This window comes from Sander vitreus, chromosome 1, assembly GCF_031162955.1.
Source record: "Sander vitreus isolate 19-12246 chromosome 1, sanVit1, whole genome shotgun sequence".
In the NCBI taxonomy this organism is placed as follows: domain Eukaryota; kingdom Metazoa; phylum Chordata; class Actinopteri; order Perciformes; family Percidae; genus Sander; species Sander vitreus.
In genome coordinates, this window is record NC_135855.1 from 16,603,766 (window position 1) to 16,613,885 (window position 10,120).

Genomic DNA, 10,120 nt, shown 5'->3' on the forward strand with positions numbered 1-10,120 from the left:
AGTACATTATCTTGACATGTGTTCAGAATATAGTTGAACAGGGACATTTGAAGGGAATGAAACACATTCATAGCTGTTTTCCTACTCTTCTTGTACCAAACTTAACCTTTCAGATGCACCATATCATTGAATTTAATTGTCATTTTTCTTGTTGTCAAAACACTAACACACACACACACTTACCATGCTCTTATTTTCTTTGGCTCTTTTCTATTTCACCAAATTAAGTTTCAATATAAGATGTCTATAAGAGTTTCTTTCTCATGAACACTCGTTTTTTTTTTTTTTTAACGGCCAAGGAAATGATTCATTTCACAATTTCATTAAAAAATCTTTGAAAGCCATGTTGGCAGTTTCAGCATGACTCTTTTTATTCAGAATTTTAAATCAGAGCGCCAGACACAATACACCTCCAGAACTGTTATCTGTATCAGTGACTATGTCACTATCAGTGTTGTTGCCTGGAGATGTTGAATAAATAGGGCTAATGTCCCATCAATGAAGGTGCCAAATTCTCACTCACATGAGTTTGGTGTGTTCTAAAAAAAAAAGTCGGTGTTCACACTAAATGCTAGTAATGTAACACAAGGCATGGCTAATTTGAGATTAGTTACGAGTTCCACTTTTCAGCACACTGCAGTGTAAATAACATTATTCCTTTTCCATGCTTTAATCCAAATCAAACTTGTCAAAGTATCCTCTTAACAAGAAAGCTTCACTTGCAGATACGGAACACTGTTTAAATCTCTGATGATTGATTTGGCCAACAATAATCTGTCAATATGAGCTGAGAGCCTCCTGCGGATTAGCATTTCAGTGGAATCCCATAAAAGGTAGCTTACCTTTGCATTACAAATCACTAGTGGATGACTTACTGTAATAGAAGTACAACTGGTCTCCATGGAATTACAATAATGTTTCTTATTTTTCCAGGTAATGACCATGCATTATTCATGTAAAAAAAAGGAAAAAAGAAACAAACTGGTGTTACAATTGCACTACAGTAATAACTAATATCATGCTTTTTATGCAGGTCAGAAAAGAGAGGGGAACACAGCAACACCTCAGTATAATGGTAATGTCAAAAGTACAATGGTCACTTATCTAGTTATATGTAAACTATGATTAAGCAATGCACTAAAGCTTGAAAGTAATTTCCCTTGAAAAATCCCCTCAGCTTCATCTGTCTCAAAAAGCAGAATTAGAGAAATCAGAGTCACAGAATGTAAGTAATGTCAGTTTGTATGTGTGTGTGCACCTGTTTTTTTTTAAGGGAAATTTCATGCCACTTTATTTTAAGTTGATTAAATTATAAGACAGTAACTGTCATTAACTGTATTCAACAGCAGGGTTCCTGCAGGGTGTTATTCACACGGAAAATACTAGGTTGATTACCTTAGCTAAACTCCTGCACTTAGGCGCAGGTTTAGCAAATGGAAAATCTGCTGACATTTTGTGTGGCGTGTGTACACACTGAAGTGGGTAAAAATGCGTTTTTATTTGATTCAAGGTCATTTGGCTTTGCTCAGGTTGAGGTGACATTTGCTTGTGATCTAATTCTTCATGGAGAGATGCATCACTGTAGGGCTGGGACTAGTTTCTCCACTTTCCTGGCACAAATGACTCCTCATTCCCAGAAAAGGAACATACTAATGTGCTCGCTCTCTCTCTCTCTCTCTCTCTCTCTCTCTCTCTCTCTCTCCATCGGTCACACACTGACAACATGTGCACACAGACTGCATCTCTTCATTGAATGACAGTGAGAATGTACCTCATCAACGAATGAGTCACTCTACTACTCTGCTATTATGATGATTTCTCCCTTCTGTGTATTACATCATGCAACAGAGGGTTCTGCTCAGTTACATTCACCACAATAACACTCTCTAAGTGCACTCATTTCAACCGTGCAGGGGTGTCCTTGGTAACCTTGCATGGAAAACATTTTTTGGTCGATCACATTTATCTAGGCCATTTTGTATGCATTTACTGAAAAGTACAATGTTTATTCAAGCTGACAGTGAATCATAAGGACGACTTTGGGATGGCTAAAAACATTTGTGTCACAAAAAACACAACATCCCTGAACATGCTTCCTGTAGATGACTCTGGGGTTAAAGGTCAATGATTAATGCATGTTTCACTGTCACATGGATTCCCATATACCACTGGGCAGAGTTTCAGAATATCTGTAATTGGGTCTACAGACTCAAAGCCATTACATGTATTGCAAACCTTCTAAGGGGATAGTAGGATACCAATCAATAACAGTGTTCATCTGGCATAATTGCTGAATTTCATGTCAGCGAGAGAATATGAGTGCTACTTGAGGCACACCAATATTCTACACATACGTAGCAGCTGCAAATTGGTCCCTTGTGCTTCAATCACACAGGCAGTTCAAATCATCACGACTTTGCAAATCATTACATCTCACAAGGCATTGTGTTGAAGACTACCAATGTATTGAAAGGATGCTACAAAGAGAAGATACTACATAGATGGGAAGAATAATTGCAGTTCATACATTAATCCAAAACAAAAGATTAAATTAAACTCAACTATCATAGCAGTGTAAGATGTTGGAGGCAGAGAGGAACAATAGCACTCGACTCATTCTACAGAACATTGTCTTAATTTAATTTATTGGGTGTTTATTTAATAGTTATTATGTAAGACACAACAACAAGTGAGGCCTAATTCAATTGCATAAAAAGACATCCTTAGGGCACTTTTCTTGTGTGTGAACACTATTTTAAGCCCCATTTATGGTGTTCAAATTAAACATCTCAGAGTTGCTGGAAGCTTCTTGTGTTAATGGAATCCCACATAGCGGATTGTGTGGGGAGGAGAGCAGATGAATCTGTATTCCCTGAATGTGTCTGGGCAAAAATCAATAAATGCAAGCACAGCTACTCGCTTCTGACGGCTGTCCCTGTCTTTGTATGGTGGACTAATAGAAAAATAATAATTAAATCCAAATCACCACATTAATTTGTTTTCCATCAGTCTCAGGAGAGATCTTTTTTTTCCTTCCTGTTTCTTTAGTAGCTCATTATACTTTCTAATCAAGACAAAAAAGTCCCTCTTTTAGACAGACATGCTGTCTCCCTTCCCCCTTCTCTTCCCTGTGGTGTGCTTTCTCGCATTGCAGTCATTGTGCTGGCACTTATTATGTTACAAATGACCGAGGTACGGCAGGCATTCTGAGTGTGCATGCAAAGAGGGCCCACCCTTCTATACTGCTAGTGCCTTCTCCTAATGACCAGGCTCAGAGTGCCCCCCAACGCCGCCCCATGCAGCCCTCTCCCCCATTCCCGCCCCCATGTGCTCTCTTTAATGAAGATTCTCCAATGCAATTAAAAATCCTTGCTTCTTGCTGCTACTGTATGACAAACAGAGCCACTGTCATTCCTCATGGCCTGTCATTCTTGCTACAAGAGGCGGAGGAGATGGAGAAATACACCAGGGTGCCAGTGGCTAGAAAGACAGATAGAGAGGATTGTGTGTGTGTGTGTGTGTGTGTGTGTGTGTGTGTGTGTGTGTGTGTGTGTGTGTGGTTTGACGAAGAGCAAAACCCCCCCATCTCAACAGGTAATGGAAAGGGGCAGAGAAGGAAATCAATGACCAAAGAACATGGAGAGCAAGCTTATAAAATGGCTATAACGGCATACCACGAGCTGAATAAGGGGTTCTGTGTCCAATCCTCCAAACTCAGGTGATCATGAATGTTTTATCAGACCCCTACCCCACCACCACCTTTTCCCTTTTTTTCTTTCTTTTTATACATGAAAATGATTTCTGAGTAACATCTTTGCAATTCTTGCAGTAACATCAAATATGTCAGGGTGACACTTTTTAGGGTTGTGACATAACAGCGGAGAGAACCAGAGAGAGAGTAAAAAACAGGAAACATTTATAGTCATTTATAATGTTTATGAAGCATTAATATGAGTGTGCCTGTAAACCAACACTCCATCACTCTGCCAACAATGAGTTCATTGTTTGCGTGTGATTTATGAGGTGTCCATAAACTAACAGTGAACAGTTTGTTAATCCAGTATAATACCTGTTAAAATGGATACAACCAGGGGTGGTGTGACATGTAGAGAGATACACACCACAATTGGCTCTGGCTCTGTGACCCATCCTCATCCTCATTAGGGTGGGGCATATAAGAACAGTTGCCCACTCCATCTGCAAAAAAAAAAATCCTCCCCGCCACCCCACCCCCTTGTTGTTTTCCAGTTGAATGAAATAATCTTCCCCCGTCTGGAAACCCAGTCTGGGTCAGAGGGCCTGCGCTCAGCCTGTTGCTTATTGTGTGTTCAGAAGAGGAGGTAAAGCATACAATTAGGCACAGATGGCTGTCTTTGCAAGGCAATGTATTGATCCTATCCCGAGGAAGATTTGTCCCATTTCTGTTTTTGTTTGGCAAATGCCTTCTAATTTAGAGCCTGTGTGAAACTCATTTGTATTTGTTTGATCATGTATCGTCTTCTCAGGGATCATCATTTATTAGTGAGACACAAAAGGAATTGAGAAAAGACTGTAACTTAGATAAATAGACAGAAAGATAGATACTAAAGGGAAGATGTAACTCATTAAATAAATAATTACAGTAGCCTACATATAGGCCTAGTAGCTAATGTGTGTGGATGACAATATTACAATCAGCCTTTACAATTGATGTAATCACTGAGGATTCCACTTTAGTCCAACATCACTTGAGCCTTCAGTTTCTCTAATAATACCAATTTCAGCTGAATTGATTAATTAGTTAATTAATCATTAACTATTTCGAAGATGTTAATCGATTAGGTCATTTAACAAGCAAAAATGCGAAACATTCTCTGAGCGCAGCTTTATTCATATAGGCTAGAACATTTCAAAATAAATCCATAAAGAAAACAAAATCAAATGTTGTTGTCTGAAATATGAAGAGGATTGTACGACTTTGCAATATCTTGTATGCAGGTATACCTATAGCCTACTTTGATGTAGGCCATTTGATGTAAATCCACATTTTAAGGCTTAAATTCAAACCATTATCGACATCATAATAATTCATCAAACTGATCAAAGTTATATGAAAGTTGTGTCTTTTATATGAGAAAACATAAATTAATGTTTTTTTTTTAATGCAGCGTATTCATTTATTATGTTATTTGTTTACACTAGTGGCCGATAATCGCCACAGGTCTGTATGATTTAAGACGTCATCACAAATAAAGTTGTCGCTTCATCCCTGACAGTGCTGTGAGGCTTAATGACAATGTCGCAATTAACGTAATAACGGTCAATAACTGTATCCTTCGCTTACTACGGCCGCTGCACAAATAATAAGTTTTCTTTGTGTGGCAGTAGTGAGCTGACGTCAGGTCGGTTCCTTGAAGTGGAGCTGAATAAACCTTGAGAAGAGTCTCCTTCAATCTGCTGTTAGTAACTAACACACACACTCACACACCGAGACTCAATTACTGCCCAATTCCCTTCTTTATCATTCGTCCCCGACCTCTTTTTCGTAACCAAAACCGACCAAGGAAACAAAGAGGCGACAAGAAGACCGAACCGAAGTGTTAGTTGAACTAAAAACCCACGTTGGAAATAAGTAAAGTGTCGAAACTAAAAAAAGGTAAGTGTTTTATTTCACTGACGCTGTTTTGCCCCTCGTCACAGAACAAGCGATGAGCCGCGTAGAGCTGGCTTCGTTTCTACTTTCTTAGCTTCTTTTTTCAGCTTGTGTAAACTGGTTATTAGATAGTTTCTTGTGTTACGCTGTAGCTAATTCATTCAGTCGGTGTATTCGGTAGCGGTACATTTAGTCAAATGTGTAAAGTTTTTTTTCTTTTTACTATAAAAACGAAGTGTTTTTTTCTTCTCCTCTTCTGAGTGGTGACCTGATAGTGGGAATCGTCTTTGTGTCCCTCTCTCCTTTTCTCTCGCACCGTTCACTCAGGCTATTTGATAACTTGTTTAATGGTTAAGAAATGTAACTTTTCAAGGAGTTTATGGTGTTTTGCTTTAATCAACCGTGTGATTGTCGGTTTTGTTTGCGTATTTTGTGCTGGATGTTCGTAACCGTCAACGTTAAAAGGGGGGGGTAAGACACTGGAGTGCCGTTGGTCCTCGCTTCCCGTCCGTTAAAATCCATCCAGTTTAATAGTCCCTCGACGCGAAAATAAAACAATTAGCGACAAATACATAAATATCCCCTTCGGTTCGGATTAACTTGGACGTATAATATTCATTTCTTTTTACACAGCGGGTCAGAGTTTTTAAGCTTTTCGTGTTGTAGGCTTATTGCTGGCCAGCCTGCCGGGGAGCTGCTACCGCGGTCGCTTCCTCAAACCGAGAGGCATGCAGGCAAGCTAGCAGCCGCTTGGCCGAGTTGTTGAAATTTATCCCTTTGTGTATATTACAATATCCTCCATTTTTTCTGCCCCTTCCAAAACAACAAGCCTCTCGCCATCTTGGTTATTTTAAAATTGTCCCCCAATCACCCCTACCTCCCCCCTAACTATCTATCTCTCTCACACAAACACACACACACACGGGCTGCTTTAAAAGGAAATGGATCCGCGTTTTTTGTCGCAAGTTTGACTAAAGTTTTAGACTTGTTAGAACAAAATGGGACGGTGATAGCGTACTGTCTGCGGTTTTCAGAAATAAAAGGAAGGTGGTTAATAGATTGTCAGCGATGCTTTGAAGCCAATTGTATCTGAAAGGGCAGTTTGTGGTCGAGAGACGGTTGCTTTAAAAAGCAAATATAAAGTGACGTAACGTTAACGTTATATGTCAGGATTGCGATCTTTGGAGAGAGACAGGTGGACATGGTGGTATTTTGGTACAGCCTCAATTGAACAAAAGTATTCATTTTATTTTTAAGCTATGTTGTTTAATGTGATTTGAAAGTTTACTCAGTGCTGAGCTATGTTTGTCTTTGCAACTGAACGTGAATGGATGACTGAAGGAAGGAAGGAGGAGGGAGGGAGGGAAGAAAGGAAGGAAGGGAGGATATTAATTACCAAGAATCCTATTAAGGGAAGAACAGTCAAAATGAAAATGTAACTGGATGTCACTGCCAAATAACAAGTGATCAGACATCCTTTGATTTGCAGAGTTGTTTTAAATAATTATGTGATTCAAAAGGTATGTTTTGCCCTGTAAAGAAACCTTTATTGGTGTACTGGTGTTGTTTACACAAAGTTGAATTGATGTATGATTGATAGATTTGCCAGATTGACAAGTTTAGGATGTGCACGTGCATCTCTCGTCATCATTATACAAAACCAATTTGAATCACCCCTGGCTGAGCTAAAATACTGACCTTATTTCATTTCTGTCATCCATCTTACAAAAGGTGTTATTTCAGCTTATACATTTGCTCTGTCCCTCACAGTTCAGACTTGATCTCACTTTCTTCCCCCATGTCCTGTAAGCAGTTTAAGAAAGAGGAGGGGAAACGAAAACAAACTGAACAAATGCTTTGAAATGGAAAATCTGATCATTTCACCTCCCACCTCTTTTGTTTGCCCGTTTATTGCTGCAAAGCTGGAGTGCAGAGGAGCAGATGTTTAGCCAAACATGAAGGCGCGGTGCCTCTGTCCTTATGGGGATGGCTCTCCCTCCTCTCACTGCTGATGCATCGACGTGACAGCTGCTTGATTTCATGGAGCTGCTAAGAAGCCATTAGTGGTATCAGTGAATTAAAACGGAACAGTGTCTGTCAGTTTTCTACCACTATTATAACTATCTGTTGTTGGTGTCATTTTGTGCAGATTTGTTTGAAAATGTGTCTTTGTGTGTGTGTGTGTGTGTGTGTGTGTGTGTGTGTGTGTTTGCTGCAGCTGAACATACAAACCAACAAGAAGTGCTAATACATTTGTGAAGTGTGTTTTCCCATAATTTGAGAGAGAGTGAGCAAGAGCAAAAGAGGAAAAAGGGAACAAATCTGTCAAAGATTGTTTGCTATGTTGGTTTGAAATGAAAGCACACTGTGCTACCTCAAGCACACTCAAATCAGAGATGTCTCCTTGCCTGGCAAAGAAAAAAAAATCTCAGCTGGAGTTTTTTATTCTCTCTCTCTCTCTCTCTCTGTCTCTCTCTCTCTCTCTCTCTCTCTCTCTCTCTCTCTCGCTCTCTCTCTGCTTCTCTTTCTCTCTCTGAAATTGGAACTGTTGTTTTTGAAGAGATAAAGGAGGACTTCCGCTTGACTTGAACATTCAGGAATTAAGGATAGACATAGTTAAGCCCTATTTGCATGTCTACCAAAGTCACAGCAAACGGTTGCTATTGACTAAGCTGATTAGGTGAAATTAGGTTCACGAGCTCTGTGTCTGGGGGTGCTGAATCTGACAGAACTTGGACAGCTTTTGAGAAGACAATCCCATGTGCACACATGGCTGCATTCTCTATAATCCTTTACTATTGAATATGGGGCTATCTTTTTTTCTTTGGAGGAAACCCTTAGTTTGTTGTGTGTAGTGTTCTTTTGAAAATGTAATGAAGTGAGATTTATTAGGTGTGCATGATATATCGATCAAGTCATCAGTATAAGACAATGATGCTGGCTTAAAGATGTTACAGTATCATCATCATTAACAACTTTATTGCCAGACTCAAGGTCCATTCAGAAGACACAGACATGACATACAACATATATTAAAAACACTTTGTACTAGTTTAATTACAACAAATTGTTATTGCGCATATGAATGATTCATCTGTCAATTGCAAGTGCATACATGTGCACTTTAATGACAACCACTAACTTGTATAGACAATCATCAACTTTTGGGATGATTGAGTAGAGCTCAGTTTCACATTTTTTTCCATTAACCAAAACTAGTTTTCACTTGTGGCACTTGAGGGTTCACCTGCTGCAGAAAAAAATGCAAGAAAAAAGAAAAATACAATACCAAAATATATAAAATGTGTGCTCATCCCTTTGACTGATTGCATAAACCTTAAAACTTTGTGTTATTAAAGCATAACATGAATGGATTGAGCAGTGTTTCGAGGTGTTTGCATCTTTACCAAGGTTCACACTTATAGTACAGTTTAACAGGAATATTAAACTGAAATGTATATATCCAAATTGGCATCAGTTTTTGGCAAACATGGAAATAGAAATGATGATTTCCCCAAGCTGTGAGTTTATTGCTGATTAGGTCTATCACTGACTTTGACATGTACTGTGTTTTCTGTGACAAGATATATCATAATGACGTATTTTTTAGACATGATAGCAGACGACTAAATTAATGATGACAGAAACATTTAACTTTTGCATGATCATACTCATTGTAACTCCTAATCTAAATATGCCATGCCATTGTTGTCAGTATTTTATATTTAGACAGAGATTAATTAGACCTACAAACAATCTATTGATAATAATGGCCATCTGGGAGCCCTGTCAAATCTCTGCATGTTAGTGCTGACACAGAGCTGTGAAATTTTGAGAGGAAGTAGAGGTCTGCTCTGTGTTAGCCAAATGATTAAAGAACTAACATTAGACAGACTCCTGTTCATATTTCCTCATCCCTCGCCATTGGTCAGCCATTTACATATAAATGATAATGCGCGCACACACACACAAAGAAAACAATAATGACAAATGAAATAATGTACCAAGAAATTGAGGACTTGAAACAGATGTTTTGAAGTAGACATTAATCCTATAAGGGCTAATGGTCCTTTGAGAAGAAGCAACATTTTAGCGAAAGCCCTAAAAGCTTCTAGGCATTAGATTGATAATGCCTCTTATTGTAACAGATCAAATTGATGCTGCCGTGTGTCTGTCTTGGCCTACTGTTTTGTGCCTGTGTGTTACAGGCCCACGCGGGAAACTCACATATTGATACATGTGTTTACATGGCCTCGCAGGTTAATGTCCTCTCAGCTACACACTTGGTTAGAGTTCAGATGATCTACCTAGCCTTCTGTTACCTTGCTATTTTGGTAACACTGCATGTTCACTGGATGTCCTGATAATCACCAGGGTACACAAATAATTGTCTAAAGTGCATGCTCAGTGACGGCCACTTTAAACGTGAGCCTTTTCAAATATTCTGGCTACATCTGAGCAGAACTGTCTGCCTGCGTCTGTATAATG

The 10,120-nt window shown here is 39.0% G+C and overlaps 1 protein-coding gene across 2 annotated transcripts in view; it reads left to right on the forward strand.

Moving 5' to 3' along the window:
- Positions 1-5,416: 5,416 nt before the first annotated feature.
- Positions 5,417-10,120, forward strand: part of baz2ba (bromodomain adjacent to zinc finger domain, 2Ba) — a 68,409-nt gene continuing 63,705 nt past the window's right edge. For both annotated transcript variants that reach the window (XM_078246170.1, XM_078246179.1), the window contains exon 1: positions 5,417-5,635. The gene's annotated coding sequence lies outside the window, so the exon portion shown is untranslated. The remainder of the gene's footprint in view (positions 5,636-10,120) is intronic.